This window comes from Euprymna scolopes, chromosome 21 (assembly GCF_053919585.1).
Source record: "Euprymna scolopes isolate OS-2025 chromosome 21, ASM5391958v1, whole genome shotgun sequence".
Classification (NCBI taxonomy): Eukaryota; Metazoa; Mollusca; class Cephalopoda; order Sepiida; family Sepiolidae; genus Euprymna; species Euprymna scolopes.
This window is the reverse complement of record NC_136502.1, coordinates 123,070,705-123,088,411: the sequence shown is the minus strand read 5'-3', so window position 1 is coordinate 123,088,411 and position 17,707 is coordinate 123,070,705. Positions and strand designations below refer to the sequence as shown.

Sequence of the window (17,707 nt, the reverse complement as noted above, 5' to 3'; positions counted from 1 at the left end):
TAAGTGGGAATTTTTCGATTTTGTCCACTTATCAGCCATTTTAACGCATGAAAACCGATTAAAATGTTTTCCGCATGTCTAAATAGACTATATACAAGAAAGATAAAAAAATTCGTTCAGTAATGAGGTTGAAAATTGTTCTCACACATACATTCTCACTGATCGATATATATATATATACATATATATATATAAATCTTTAACCCTTATCCTCGAGTGACCTCTTGGCCTTGATAATGTGCTGATGCCCGTGTAAAAAAAAGTCACATAATCCGACCAATCAAACTTAAAGCTGGCAACAATTAAAAAATAGTTTTATACTTAATTTGACGAAATTCCCACTACTTATGTTTAATACGCTATAATCAAATTGGCTAATATATACTCATTAATCCTTATCCTCGAGTGGCCTCTGGGCCTTTATAAGTAGTGACTCCTGTGTAAAAAAATATACTGCATTAACAAAACTAAGACTTCAAAAAAGGAATTGATAGCAACAGAAAGTGTATTTCATTGTAAGTTACAATTGTTTCCATACCAGTTTGACAATTTCAAGCATTATGGCGATTGAAAATTTTCACATAACCAGCATTTTTTCAGACTTCTTGAATAATATATATATATATATATATATATATATATATACATATATACATATATATATATATATATATATATATATATATATATATATATATAGGCCATTACAGTTGCTGCCTACCAGATTATATGATGTGTTTGTACAGTTTTGTATAGATTAGATAATTCGATTTGACTTATTTTCAATTCAGCTTTGGACAAGTCAAGAAATCTATGGTTTAATGAGATAAAAACTGGCACGTCGGACATTTTTAGCTTTTATCATCATTATAGCAAACGTAATCAATCATTGTCATATTTGATGCATGAAAATAATCGACAAATTTGTTTCAATATTAGGATGAAAATTGCCTCTTTTTCTGATAAAATTGCGTCTTTTTATTGAATAAAATATAGAACTTACAAAAGCTGTTCCTTTCTTAGTGTAAGAAGATGTAAAATTTTGATATTTATCTAATATATAAAAAGCAAAATGTGTTTGTGTGTGTGTGTGCGTTTGTATGTCTCACAAAATCTTTCGACAGAGGTGACAGATCGTTTTAAAGCTCTGTCCTTCGAACGACAAATATCGAAAAATTGGCCCAAACATTAATTCCTTCACCCTAAACTTGGCCGTTTTGTACAAGGAGGGGTCGATTTTTGCGTCGCCATTTTAGCATTTCATCTTCTTCTTTTCGATTGACTACGCTTAATTTCAACCCTCTCCACTTCTGGTCGAGTCATGGAGACATCGGCTAAGGCGTCACGTTTTTTAAAAAAAATAGTTTTTCTCTTTCGCGTTACGGGTTCGAGCTTTTAACACCTTTTTTAACACTTTTTTTTAATACCTCTGCCTTACTAAACCACCTACACACACTCGGCCACCCCGCTACTGTTGTTTTGACCCCTACCCCCGGAGGTCCTTACACCACCACTTAAACACCCGGGAAACGCCGGGCCCCCCTCTAGTCCAATATATAAAAGGCAAAATGTGTATATGTGTGTTTTTATGTCTCGCAAAAACTTTCCACGTACGCGACGGATTCTCATATTCAAGCACGATCCTTCGGACGACAAATATCGACAAACTGGCCTATTCCTTTACCCTCATCCTGACAGTTTTGTACAAGGAGGAGTCGCATTTTTTACCGACATTTTACCAAGTCATCGTCCCCGTTGGATTGACTACGCTTAATTTCAACGCTCTCGACTTCCGGTTTTGCAACACACACACACGCTCACTCACACACACAAACACAAAAGACTTTATATAATAGTAGAGATGTATATGTATAACAATAAAATGAAAATAAAATTACAATATTAAATTACAATATTTCTCCATTCATCAAATATTCAATACAAGAAATTGAAAATTCTGTTTCAATGGTTTTCAAAGATAAACCTTTTCAGATAATGAAATTCATTAAAAATATATTACACCATGATTTGAAAAAATATGTTTTGCAAAGTAAAAATCCCCAAAAGATCAAACAACGAGATTTATTAAAGTAGTTAAATTTCTTGATATAACCCTAAATCTTAAAAAAAAACATACGGACCCAATAAGTAGAAACCGTAAAATCAGTTAAATTCACAAATATATCAGCAAAAAAATAGTTGTAACATCTCAACTAAAGACGTCTTCAACAACCATAGGAACTTTTAAAATTAAGTCCTTATTAAAATATAACATACATTGAACCTATATTACTTAAAAACAGATATAGAAAAGAACGTAAAAAAATTATTTGGTTTACACCTCCTATAAACCAAATGGTTAAAACTAATCTGTGTAAAACTTTCTAAATCTTAAGTTACACCCCCTATATAACTAACTAACTCTACCTACGTATTGAGCACTGTTGAAGTAAATACTTAAAGGATACGCATAAATTTTACTTTCGTATATTAAATTTATGTGAGTAAATAAAGTAGTCATATATATATATATATATATATATTATATATATATATATATATATGACTTCCAGCATCTACTATGAATCGTGAAATATATTTCTTTAAGAACAGATTGTAGAATTGCTTTGGATTATCATTGTCTGTTTCTTTTTCCTTAATTTTTTTTTCTAGCAACGTTTGTTGTTTTTTTTGGAGAGTATTGTTACTTCAGCGATCAAAAAACAACTTCATTCCTAGAGATGTTCACTATTCACTAAAAAACAACTTATATTTTGAAAAACCTCGAGGCATTTTGAATTGTAAGTGGATGAACGAAAAGGAAAACAACCTGAAGTACATAATGAGTATGTGTGTGTGTGTGTGTCTGTAAGCGTATACACCACACACACGCACATACACATGTATATATATATATAAACACACACACCTATATATATATATGTGTACAGTCGAACATACATAAGATATTATAGCACTATAAACTAGAATTATTGATTCCCGAAAACTATTGGTATGGAAGCGATTTAAAACCGAGGTTTGCATTTTTATTTACATTCCGATTTTTAGTGAGGTATGAATAATATTCTGATTGTGTTTATTAGTTTAGTAGTGCAAAACTTTGATATCTTGTGTTTTATATACACTTATATAACATATTTTTAGATACACTTTTATAATATATTTCTTTATATACACTTATATATCATGTTTTTATATATACATTTGTATAATATAATTTTTTAATATACACTTATATAAACTAAATTTTTATATACACTTATATAATATAATATTTATATACACTTATATAATATAATTTTTATATACACTTATATATTAAATATATTATATACACCTATATGATATAAATATTTATATACACTTATATAATATAACTTTTTATATACACTTATATAATATACATTTTATATAAAGTTATATAATATAATAATTTTACATACACTTATATAATACTAGCATTTCGGCCCGGCGTTGCCCAGGTGTTTGGATGTGTCTGTTGAACAACAAAAAAAAATGTGGAAGTAGGAAGGCAGGCTCGAACCCGTACCGCGAAGGAGGAAAAGAACGGGGTAAAAACCTAACGTCTATGCTGTTACGACCACCGCCAAACCGGAAGTGACATTTTTTAAATTAAGGCTACACAATCTAAAGGAGAGGATAACTTTCAAAAATATCGGCGAAAAAGTGACCCCCCCTGTAGAAAAGTGCCTAGTTGAAGGGGAAGATATTTATGTTTTTAGCCAATTTTTCGATATTTGTCGTATGAAAGGTCGAACTTCAAAACGATACTGATCTTGGTAAAATCCGTCGCCTCTATTGAAAGTTTTAGGCAGACATGCAAACATAAATACATACATACATGCATACATTTATATATTGGTAACTAAAAATTTTCGACCCAAACCGATGAAAAAGCTTGCCCTATCTCTGAATACCCTGTAAAATTTCAAATATTTAGACCAGAAATTGTCTGAGTAATTTAGTATAGACCGCAGAGGTCAATTTTGTTTAACTTTGACCCCTTTTTTGACCCCCTTAACATTATTCTTTTGGGCTCGAATCAAGATATTAAGTTAGATCCATGTCCAACGAACCTATATCAAAAATGTTACGTGTTTAGACCGAAAATTGTAGGCGGCGTTTGGTAGAGTTCTCAAAGGTCAAATTGTTGAAGTTTGACTCCTTAATCGCGGAATTTCTGTCCGAAAACGAATCACATCGATTTTTCCAAATCTCAGTACCCTGTATATAAAATTTCGAATCTGTAGACTTAAAATTGACAGAGTTATTGCGTAGGGAAATGTACACAGACACTTTCACTTTTATATGTATATATATAGATACATTTTATATACACTTATATAATATAATTTTATTCATACACTTATATAAAAGAATTTTTTGTATATACTTATATAAGAACAATGTTTTTATATACACTTAAATGATTTTTTTTTCATAAAATTATAATGCAAAACTTTATGCTTCTGAATTTTTGAGATGAAGATTTGTTATCATCATTTTTTGGATTCATCGGACTACTATTCTAATGTTGAGTGTGATTTTCACAAGTTTTGGTCGATGTAATCTTCGATCTTCTTCACGTGTATTATGTCGAAGTCGATGATTTCGAGTTTTATATACACCTATATAATATAAATATTTATATACACTTATATAATATAACTTTTTATATACACTTATATAATATAACTTTTTATATACACTTATATAATATAATTATTTTATATACACTTATATAATACTAGCATTTCGGCGCGGCTTTGCCCGGGTGTTTGGTTGTGTCTGTTGAACAACAAAAAATAAATGAGGAAGTAGGAAGGCAGGCTCGAACCCGTACTGTGAAGGAGGTAAAGAATGGGGTAAAAACCTAACGTCTATGCTGTTACGACCACCGCCAAACCGGAAGTGACATTTTGTAAATTAAGGCTACACAATCTAAAGGAGAGGATAACTTTCAAAAATATCGGCGAAAAAGTGACCCCCCCTGTAGAAAAGTGCCTAGTTGAAGGGGAAGATATTTATGTTTTTAGCCAATTTTTCGATATTTGTCGTATGAAAGGTCGAACTTCAAAACGATACTGATCTTGGTAAAATCCGTCGCCTCTATTGAAAGTTTTAGGCAGACATGCAAACATAAATACATACATACATGCATACATTTATATATTGGTAACTAAAAATTTTCGACCCAAACCGATGAAAAAGCTTGCCCTATCTCTGAATACCCTGTAAAATTTCAAATATTTAGACCAGAAATTGTCTGAGTAATTTAGTAGAGACCGCAGAGGTCAATTTTTTAAACTTTGACCCCTTTTTTGACCCCTTAACATTTATTCTTTTGGTCTCGAATCAAGATATTAAGTTAGATCCATGTCCAACGAACCTATATAAAAAAATGTTACGTGTTTAGACCGAAAATTGTAGGAGGCGTTTGGTAGAGTTCTCAAAGGTCAAATTTTTGAAGTTTGACTCCTTAATCGCGGAATTTCTGTCCGAAAACCAATCACATCGATTTTCCCAAATCTCAGTACCCTGTATATAAAATTTCGAATCTGTAGACTTAAAATTGACAGAGTTATTGCGTAGATGAGTTATTGCGTAAATGTACACAGACACACACATATATGTGTGTATATATATATATATATATATATATATATATATATATATATATACACATATATATATTTAGATAGATAGATACATTTTATATACACTTATATAATATAATTTTATTCATACACTTATATAAAATAAAATGTTTTATATATACTTATATAAGAAAAATGATTTTATATACACTTACATGATTTTTTTTTCATACAATTATAATGCAAAACTTGATGCTTCTGAATTTTTGAGATGAAGATTTGTTATCATCATTTTTTGGATTCATCGGGCTACTGTTCTTATGTTGAGTGTGATTATCACAAGTTTTGGTCGATGTAACCTTCGATCTTCTTCACGTGTATCATGTCGAAGTCGATGATTTCAAGTGAAACCTATTATTTACTTGTAAAGGTGATTTTCTCATGAAGGTTGAAGAGTTAATCCTCAGTGTAGACGACCGAAATATACAATTGCGAGTTACCTCGGACCTCTATCCAGTCATGGCTGACGGAACAAGAGCATGCTACCCCCGTGAAGTAAATAAAGAGTCCCGCTTGTAATTCCGGAATAATATATATATATATATATATATATATATATATATATATATATATATATGTATGTATATATATATATATATATATATATAAAGTATTTTATATCTGGTCGTATTGTATATATATATATATATATATATATATATATATATATATATAACCTTCGATCTTCTTCATTCATATATATATATATATATATATATATATATATACGAGCAAACAGTTAATAAAACATGTTAAAACACTTTGAAATGAGTTAAAACATATCTGAAAAGGAAACACTAGATATCTAGTGTATTATCTAGTGTTTCCTTTTCAGATTAAATATGTTTTTAACTCATTGCAAAGTGTTTTAACATGTTTTATTAACTGTTTGCTCGTATTATAAGCTCTATTTCCTATTTGGTTTTATCGAGATTTTACATCTGGCTGAGATAACTTTATAGATATTAATTCTTTAATATTTATAATATACTTTAGTTTTATCATCTTGGATTATTTTGGTAAATTTAATTGTAATTTTTATTATATATATATATATATATATATATATATATATATATATATAGATATATATATAGATATAGATATATATGCCTGACGAATCCTAGCTTAATTGCCATATATATTTTTCTAACTTACTATATATATATATATATATATGTTACTTTTTGTATTTAATATTTTTTTTATATATCAAGCCACCCTCCACACTTGGTCACAAAAACAGTATTGAAATGAAAATGAAAGATGTTGAACAAAACTGAAAAAATGTAATTTGGACAGCGTTCATTCCTTGCAGCAATGTTCGAAAGAGTTCACGTGAATTATTTTAGTTATATGCGGGAGAAGAATGCTGTATTGTTTTTTTTTTATTTAAAAACATATTTGCAACATATTAGCGTTAAATTCAAACGGTTAAAAGAGACGTAATTAATTTTAATATGTATAATGAATGGTTGGAAAGTTAAACAAATTTGTTGAACGATAAAAATAATTAATAGTTATTCATAATGATAGCATAGTAAATGAGGATGATAGTTTTAAATAATAATAATTATAAACTTCCCCACGAGGAGAGATTTAGAGAAAATGTCGACTTTTAATGTGGAGTAAATTCCGGCCCCCCTTATAAAAATGACACACTGGATAGGGACAAACAAAAAATAAATATTAATTAATATAAAAATAAACAAAAATGTCTCCGTCCTGAACGGTTTCTCTTTTTCTCATCATATCCAGAAAATGTCACGAGATAAATAGCTACAGTTGGCATAAGAGAAGAAAGAATTACGAACTCCAGAGGCTACAACACCTGGTCTGCGCTCTTTAAATCCGAGGAGGATTGTATTTTAATTGGAATCCATTAAGATGAGTATTATTTATTAATTTTTATTTATTGCGGACTATTATCCGCATCCTTTTCTTAGTGGTTTCACGACGTTTCGGCCAACTATTCGTCTGGAACCGTAGAGATTCAACGTCTCTATTAAACCTTGATCTACGGTTCCAGGTGAGAATTGTCTGAAGATAACGGTTTCAATCCTACCCAAAGATGGCCAGATGCTTATTTGGCCAAAAAAACGTGGTGAGATGAAAACAACTATGGAAGGCAGTAATTGCAGTGAATGCAGTCAGGAGATTCAGAGTTCCTATCCGTCGTGGTTACCACCTGACGAAGGCCAGAGGAATAGTTGGCCGAAACGTCGTGAAACGTCGTGAAATAACTAAGAAAGAGATGAGGATAATAGTTCGCAATAAATAAAAATTAATAAGGATTCTATCTCTCTTTCATAAAACGAAATTATTACACCGGAATATGTACTCAGAATTTAGTACTTGGAAAGACGGCGGACCACTGTTTCAATTTTCGAAGTGCCTGGCGTGGTCCCTGGCGAATATCTAGCTGCATATCTTTTCAAATTCGGTGACATCACCGGAGTCGACGTAGACCACTACAGTAGAGTGTGGTCACTTGATATACGGTTAAACAAAGAAAACATTCATAAATATCCCCTATTACATGGAAAAAAGGGGCGATAAGTTACCGATTGTAGTTTCAGGGAAGCGACCTGCATGCAAGATATGCGGAGAAGTAGGGCATCTGACGTATACGTGACCCAGAAGACTGTCAACGGTTAAATCCAACCCCAAAATCGTATGTTGGGGCATCTGGAACGCGGAGCTCAAGGACAGAAACCTGAAGCCACAAACAGAAACCTGAAGCCACGAAAACAGTAAAACTGAAGTTACCCCAGATGAATTTGATGAGCAGTGTAAGACTGTAAATGAATCACCCCTCAAAAAAGACTTATGGAAACTTGTTCCCCTTAAAAAGACCCCCCTGCAAGTAATACGCCACATTTTGTGTACAGTATACTAATAAATGCCGAGAGTGCACTCGTTCGGTCCGGTGGACGGGGTGTATTGTCTGATGGATGTTGTACTCAAGTTAAATTATTCCTAGTCAATAGAGGGGGATCTTTCTATACTAAGGCAATTTTATTTCAGCATACTGCCGGAGTGCCGTATTTTAGAGGAGCTAGTATTCTTCCATATTAAAAACAACCTTGTGTCACATTTTGTTTTCGCGGGGAAACAAATAGATATTGAGAATGCACTCGTTCGGCCTGGTGGCCAGGGTGTGGTGTCTGCTCTGATGCTGCACTCAAATGAAATTGTTCTTGACCCTTTTCTACAAACGAAATTTTATTTTTAGATACTCCCAGAGTGTCTCCTTTTGGAGGAGTTGATATTCTCCCACAATAAACACGACCTTTTGTCACATTTTGTTTTCGTGGGGAAGCAGATAAACACCAAGAGTACACTCGTAGTTTAATCGCTCACAGTAAACAACAAGACTCTTTTACCTTTTTTTATTACGTTTTCACCCCAAACAATGCACATTGCTACTTTGTTGTAGGGGCTAATATCAGGGACATAAGCATCAGGGGTACTGTGTAGGGAGTTGGACAGCAAGATGTCAGTTCCTGTTACACTAGAACTTCTGCATGTCAGTACAGTCGAGGAAGCAGCAACCCGGAAGGGAATTCCAAAGTCTAGCTGTTCTGGGGAAGACACTACTGGAGTAGAAGGCTCTCTTACATCTAGGGATCTATACTGTGAAGGGGCGGTATTTAGCTGCCTGTCGGGGTATTTACGTCGAGGGGGCACAAGTGCTTGCAGTTCGTCAGAGCATTCACCGTTAAAGTACTTTTAGAACAGGCAGAGGGATGCAACATTTCGTCGATATGACAGATGTGAAGTTTAGCTGACAGTTCAGGACCTATCAGATTGGCGACTCTCTTTCCCTTGACTAGGAGCGAGAGACTAGTGACAGATGCACCAGCCCAAATATGACAACAATACTCCATACATGGGCGAATGGTGGCCTTATAGAGGTATAGGATACTTTCAGGCGTCAATAGCTTTCTAGCACGGTAGAGAGAACCCACCTTCTTCGCAGTGGTCCTGGCAATATTCTTAATGTAATTGTTCCAACTCATGTTTCCTGTGAGCGTTAGGCCGAGGAGTTTAAAAAATGTACTTTCAGATAAAGAGTCATTGGCCATTGCTATTGGCGGTAGGGAAGGATTCTTGTAATTATTGAAGGAAACAAGTTTAGTCTTGGCAGCATTGAATGTGACCATCCATTTTCGTCCTCATTCCACTACGGATCGGAGGTGTTTCTGCCAGATATGTGTTCATTTGTTTTCCTGCCGTGTCTGTTATAGAGCGTGGTGTCGTTAGCGTACATACCCATCTCATAGACAATTTTATCAGGGAGGTCATTTATGAATATTAGGAATAACAGAGGTCCAATGATAGACCCCTGCGGCACTCCCGCATTTATATCATATTGTTTAGATGTGCGACCATCAAGGACAACCTGGATTTTTCTCTTATCTAAGATGGATCTAATTATGTTATGTATTCTTCCAGTGATATCGTATGATCTGATTTGAGAAGACCCTCATGCCATACCCTGTCAAAAGCCCTAGACATATCTAGAGCTACAGCTCTACCCTCCCCCGCTTTGTCCAGTGAATGGTATATACGTTCTGAGATTACAGTTAGGATGTCTGCTGTGGAACGGGCTTGCCTAAATCCATATTGTTGGTCAGTCAGAAGTTTAGCATCTGTAAGGTGTTTTGACACTGTTAACTGAATCCGAACATTGGCGACAAAAGGATTGAAAAAAAAAGGACTCACAAGGATCTCTGTTGAATAAAAAAAAACAACTTTTATTCAACAAACTCGTATTTTTTATCTTCTTTGTAAATACAAAGATTGGTCACACAACAGTTTTTCAACGAGACGAAACACGACTTCAGAAAAGTTTCTTTTTCAAAAACCGTAAGTAGAGAATTTTTTTTTTAATTACTGTGACTTTAAAAATTCTCTGCCTATAATCTGTATGACTTATTTTTTCTCAGTAAAACAATGAGAAAAAAAGAAAAAATTATATTAAAAATTGAAATTCAATCCATATGAGAATTCAGGACAACAGCTCGAATGCTTGATTGGATTTTCTTTACGAATTAGTTTTTATTCCAAATTTATCTGGACTAAAAATTCTTCGTGTTTTTTTTCTCGAAAGTTGTTCTCCGTGGGAAATAAAACATTCTTTCTGCTAAAACCACGTGGATTTTTGTGGAAAATTTGTGAATATTAATTTTGCCTATCTTTTCTGTAAGGTCACGGTTTTTTTTGTTTCTCTTAAAAGTACAGATTTTTTTCAAACTTTATTTTTTTACACCCGGATTTGTCGTGTGATTCTATTTTTTTCAAGATGGAAGAGTTTCCGAGGCAACTTGTTCAAATGCTGCAGATGTTAGAGTTGCAGAGATAAAATATGCAAAGACAGAATGAAAATGGCGAAAGACAACTGCAGCTGATGAAGTTTGTTGCAAAAAAGCAGAGTACCTATTTACTATGCCTCCCCACGGGACAGAGTTAGACACCAGGGTCGTTTTTTAACGTGGAGAAAAGGTACAAAAATAAAAATTGTCTCAGTCGTGAAGGATTTCTCCTCCACCGAAAGAGAACAAGAAATAGAAGTGCAGCATCTGAAGAACAGATACTACACTTTGATCTTGACCAAAAGGCCAAAACGATAAGCAGAGTAAGATGCAAAAAGAGTTAAATAGACAGCGAGAAATTGGGAGAAAACAAAGAAGAAGAGAGAGAAGAGGAAAGGAAGGAATTCCACGAAAAAATACTGGAAATAGAGACGCAGGCAGAGGAAAAATTGATACTTTTTTTTACATAGGCATCACCACTTATCAAGGCAAAGAGGACACTCGAGGATAATGGTTAAAGAGTGTACAGTAGAAATTAGACAATATAGTAATCATTAGTAAAAATTCGGTAATTTTGTTAACTTATATGGAACGGCTCATCAAGAACTTGTTTAGGTTAGACTTGAAGACAACAATATTGTAGTCAGCTGGAAAGCAGGAAAATGGAAGACAATTCCACAGGCGTGCAGTTCTAAGAAAGAAGCTTTGCTCATGGAATCTACTTTTAGGTTTAGGCACAGATAAAGAGTGGAGGGAATTATTGATAGTGTTTTCAGCTAGACGAGTGTTTCTTGTGAAAGTTTGGCGAGGGGGGACCATAGACTGAAGCTTAGTCGAACACTTTCCATGAAAATAACGATACAGCAAGACAAACTCGCAACATCTCTTCTGTGAGATAGAGGTTGCAGGGAAGAGAAAAGGATATCTCCTACGAGGCTACGAAGTCTATTTTGAACTCTATCAAGTCAGGACAAGTCCTTTCCAGGAGCTCCTTCCCAGATGTGGCAACAGTATTTCATCATTGGACGTACCTGGCTCATATAGATAGAGAATTGCATCAGCAGTGAGATATCTACTAGATCGATAGAAGGGTCCCACTATTTTTCCAGTGGCCTTGGCAACAGATTTGATGTACCTGTTCCATTTAAGATCAGGAGTAAAGGTCAAGCCCAGAAGCTTGTCAAAACATGAGGTCTCCTCAAGACGAGAGCCATTCATTTCAACTGATGCCAGATGAGGATCAGAACATTGATGATGTAAAAAGAGAAGCTTGGTACAAACTCAATGGATACCAAATAAAGACAGTAACGAGTTAAACCAGAATATTTTTCCAAGTCATGATCTGGCGAGCATTAGATAAATTTCACTATATTCCTGAAGCGAATGTGACTTTTTGAAATCTATTTTTGCAGATTTGGTGACGTATTCACGACAGATTGCAAGTCATGGAGCGATCAGATGAAATTCATCTTTTATTACATAAATTGGGAGCTGCAGAACATGGCAACATCATCACGAAAGAGACGAGTGAATTGTGCTTCGACGAGACGGTGAAATCTTTGATGAAATTGTACTGTCAAAAAAACAGCTTGTATCATAAAAGATGGAAATGTATCGACATAACCCGAAAAGAAGGCCAATATTACACGACATTGCATAAATAGACACTGTGATGACTTCGAAGTATCTTCATTGACGGCCGACAGCTTTAAGGTTCTGATTTTCATTCAAGGTTTAGTGTCGACCAAGGACGCTGAACTCAGGGCACTAATCAGAGTTGTAAATGAGCCAAATATAACTCTTCAATAATTGGAAGGTGAATTCCAAAGGATCATCACGGAGAAGCAAGACTCCAAAAATATAGATTAGGCAGGTGTAACAGCATTAGAAAGATACAGAGTAACACAAAAAATCTTATTCTACCAACAGAGAAGCGAAAGGCAAAAATAACTTTCTTGAAAAATCTAAAAAGAAACCTGATTTGATATGCAAAAAATGTGAAGAACTTCATTGGCAGAACGATTGTCCATACCAGTTCCGGAAATGTGACGCAACGGACATAAAGCCTCATATTGCAAACAAAAAGGACCTCACAATAGCTACGTAAAAGCAACAAGGACTCAAGCGAAGGATGAAAATGTACGGAAGTACGTTACGGTAAAAATCGGCGACAAAGATATTTGACTTCAACTTGACAGTTATTCGAATTTTTCTATTGTAAACCACCATACTTGTTGCAAAATTGGAAAACCGAGAATGATGCTCGTTCAATAACTAGAGAAAGAATAAGATCCGAAGATGAGGTTAATACTAACGTACCGTTGAAAGGAAAGACACCGAAACTCAAGATGTTTGTATTAACAAACACTAATAATCTTTTTGGTATGGACTGGATAAAAACAATTGGAACTCTGGGACTCGCCGATTAGCGAATTTTTGTAAAAAAATGGATAGCCTTACAACCGAAGCTGAAAAACTAAAGTAATAGCTGAAAGAGTCGTTCTTCAATGTCTTTTTTCGGATAAACTAGGGTGCTGTATAAAAATGGAAGCTAAGTTCAAATTATAAGAGATAATGTCATCCCATTCTTACAAAAAAAAAAAAAAAAAAAGAAAAGAACACACGCAAACAAACGGAGCGTACTGTTTGCATTTATGCAAAACATCGACAGATAACTGGAGAGACTCGTCAAAAAAGGAATTTTGACTACAGTCGACTACAGGTCACCCCACGGTGTATGTAAAGAAAAATTCTGAGGGTATCAGAGTCTGTGAAGACTTCTCGACTGGATTGAATGCAGCACTAATGGATCATCATTACCTGCTACCTAGCCCCGAGGAAGTTTTCACTAAAGTAAACGGAGGGAAAATATTCTAAAAAATAAATCTTAGTGAAGCGTACTTACAAAGAAAAAGTGGACTACAGCATGAATATTTGCCTGTTTCAGATACAATCGACAAAGAAGAAGTGTATGGAGATTATATTATGAATTTTTGGTTCATATTCTTTTTCACAATTCCATTTTTTTTGCAGTTACTGCATAAATAAATACATACATATATTAGTGATGGGACGACTCCAATATTTTCCCGATTTCGAAACAATTACCGATTCCGTACTGAATTCCCGATTCCCATATAATTGCCGATTTCGTACTGAATTCCCGATTCCGATATCATTACCAATTCCGATTGTGATTCTTTATAAATCGCTAAATATTTAACTATCAAATGGTTATTTAGTCTCCATTACCGTAACAACGTTAAATGTGTATACATTTTTTTTATATCGTAAAGCACACGCTTGTGACGGGTTGATGCATAGATTTTCATTTTACTGGAAATTTAAAATCAATAAATATATATATTTTATTATTACGACCAACAGAGGAAAATTTTGTTTTAAACAAAATCAAATAAACACATGGTAGTTAAAGGAATCGCCTTTTGTATCGGAAAATAGTTTATAATAGCATAATTATTTTTCGATAGCCTCCCAAATTCGTATTTTTCCGATTCCCGATTCCGATTCTGATTAATCGTCCCAAAACTAATATATATATATATATATATATATATATATATATATATACTTTTTATTGTCAAGATTTCAGACAAACCTTCTTTAAACGAAAAACGAAAATGTCATTACAAAATTCCATTCTGATTCAAAGTAAAAGATCGAAATAATAAAAATATAAAAGCGAAAAATTCTGCCATTGACAGCAACTTGATAATCCGAAAAGCCGATAAGTCGAACGTTTTTGTGATATTAAATATCGATAAATATAAATCAGAATGACCATCGATTTTAAACAACCAGACACAATTAAATATCAGCCTTTATAACACTACACTAAAAAATCGTTTCGAAAAAAAAATGAATAAATAAATAAAAAACAATAATCCTGCAACATCTTATGTTTTTTTTTCTAAATAATTGCAAACTCCATGCTAGAATTCGTATTATTTGGATCTCTTAAACTATTTGGTTCATCTTGAGTAAAATTCTCACAAAGTTTTGAGCGTTTATCCCTCGATCTACGATGTGCCGTCAATAAGTGTCCTTACTTATTTCGTGTGGGAACTTATATTAATAGTACACATTTGAAAATTATATTAATAGTACACATATGAAACTCTAATTGCTGTACTGTTTCAAATACTTCTACAAGGTTACAGGGGGACCTATTCATGTGTGAGCGTGTGAATGACCTGTCGATGGCCTCTTTCATCTCCTTAATTGTCTCATAAGGTTTTCCGTGAGCTTAGGAAACAACCAAAACTTACAGAGAGCAAGGTGTTGACTATAGAGCAGGCGAGGAACATCCTTGATGCCGATCTTGTTATCACAACAACGTCCTTCTTTCTGATTCTCTCTGAGCACGTTTGAGACAACTTTCCCGCAAATCTTCCGCACGGTCAGTTCCTCGGGAATAATTGTTTCTACAGTTCTTACACAGACATCAAACAGTGCACTTATTACGTCTGTAGAAACACGACAGTCCATGAAATTCTTTATTAAGAAAATAAATTCTGATGTTTTAGCTTGCTTACTCCTCTCACACCTCGCACCATCCCTCACAGACTCCCTGCCTTCCTTGATTCTTTTATGCCACTCAAATATTGATGTTTGATTCATGCAAGATGGTCCTAAAGCAGTCTGAAGCATTCCATACGTTTCTGTGACATGTTTCCAAGTTTAAAACAAATTTATTTCATGGCACTTGAGAAGAACTTTATAAAACTACTTTTAAGAAAGTCAGAAAACCAGAGTTGATTGGCCAAATGAAATATTTCACGAATAAGGACAGTCGTATGTTTATAGAGACAATAAGTGAACATTTGATGTCAATGTGGGAACTGTACAAGCAATTGTTAGCGAAGAACTAAAGATGCGGATGATAGTCGCGAAGTTTGTCCCAGTAGTGCTCAAAGAGGATCAGAAAGACTGACGTTGTCATGACAGCAAGATCGGCATCAAATCAATTCCCCACCCTCCCTATAGTCCAGACCTTGCTCCTTGTGACTTTTGGTTATTCCCTAAGCTCAAGGAAAACGTTAGACGTGTCATTATGAGACACTTGAGATGAAAGGGGCGGTGAAGAAGGTAATTGATACGCCCACACACGGGGATTTCTATGGTGTCTTCCAGATGTTGTTAGAACGGTAAAACAAGTGCATTGTAGCCGGAGCAGATAACTTCGAAGAAGACCAGCTTTTCATGTGTATATTATAAATGAAAGTCCCATACTAAAAAAGTTTGGAAACTTATTGTCATGACAGCAGGGAGATGGTCGAGTTGATCAATTCAAACCCCGTAGTTCTTGATATTCTAATGACATGCGATGAAAGATGACTTTACTGCTATGGCCATAAGATAAAAAAACAGAGTTCTCACTAGAAACCTGCTGGCTCTTCCAGTCCCAAGAAGGTAAGACAGGACAAATCCACCAAGAAACTTATGCTCCTTTTTCTTTTGATAGCACGAACATGATCTACACGCACTGGACAGATAGTCAACAAGAATTACTATGTTAAGATTTTAAGGGAGTTCAGCAAGAGATTACGTCGGAAGATGCTAGAACTCTTCAAATCGGGTCAGCAGCATTTCCATTAGGACAATGCACACGTCCACAACTCCATCCTTGTCACAGACTATTTGACTAAAATGGGCATCAATGCAGTTCCTCGCCATTCCTATGGTCCAAACCTTGCTCCCTGTGATTTTCGGTTATTCCCTAAGCTCAAGGTAATCCTTAGAAGCTATCGTTATGAGGAGAAAAAAGAGACTATGATAAGGTCACATAAGGGGTCTTCCATGGGGCCTCCCAGAAGTTAAAACGGTACAAGTGCATTGCAGCTGAAGGAGATTACTTCGAAGAGGACTTGAGTTTCATGTGTGTACTATCAATAAAAGTGCCCAAACGAAAAAGCCTGGAAACTTATTGAAGGCACCTCGTATTTTATTCAACTCACATTAAACTTGACCTTGTGTCAGAATTACTGCTTTTGGATGTCAATATACATATTATATATCACGACCTTTTCATGTTGTTGTTGTTAGCGATTGGCTATTGATCTGTGCCACTGTTCATGCAACGATATATTCAATGTACGCAAACTTTTGAAATTACTGATAAAAGTATACTTCGTTCATAGTTCTTTCAAATTTTTATAAATTGCTTTCCGACTCGACAATTTGAAAAAAAATCATGTTATAACAACTTGTAACAAGTAAGATTATTCAAGTTACTTACATTAGATGGCGTTATTCCGATTCTTTCACGTGAATCTTTTCAGAGAATAGACACCTGCGGAATAACGAAAAAATTAAACATGAGAATGGCAGTAACAAATCATTTACGTAGACACATAAATTACGTATACAAATGCACACACACAAACATACACACATATATACACATACACACACATATATCTATCTCTCTCTCTCTCTCTCTCTCTCTCTCTCTCTCTCTCTATATATATATATATATATATATAGAGAGAGAGAGAGAGAGAGATAGATAGATTTATATTTATAAAATCCAGTTTGTCTGTCTGTGTGAGGTCGGTCTCTAAAAAGCTGCACCGATTTCTTTGCAATTTCACACACATATACTTTATGTGCTTGGGAGTGTTCTTAGATATGTTTTTTATCAAAATCCCATGATAATTGACAAAATCA

At 34.2% G+C, this 17,707-nt stretch overlaps 1 protein-coding gene across 3 annotated transcripts in view; it reads right to left on the bottom strand.

Annotated features, from left to right (window-relative positions):
• The window catches only part of LOC145242693 (alpha-2C adrenergic receptor-like), a 1,432,939-nt gene that overhangs the window by 148,608 nt on the left and 1,266,624 nt on the right, over positions 1-17,707 (bottom strand). For all 3 annotated transcript variants that reach the window (XM_080105822.1, XM_080105821.1, XM_080105823.1), the window contains one exon: positions 17,277-17,330. The gene's annotated coding sequence lies outside the window, so the exon portion shown is untranslated. The remainder of the gene's footprint in view (positions 1-17,276; positions 17,331-17,707) is intronic.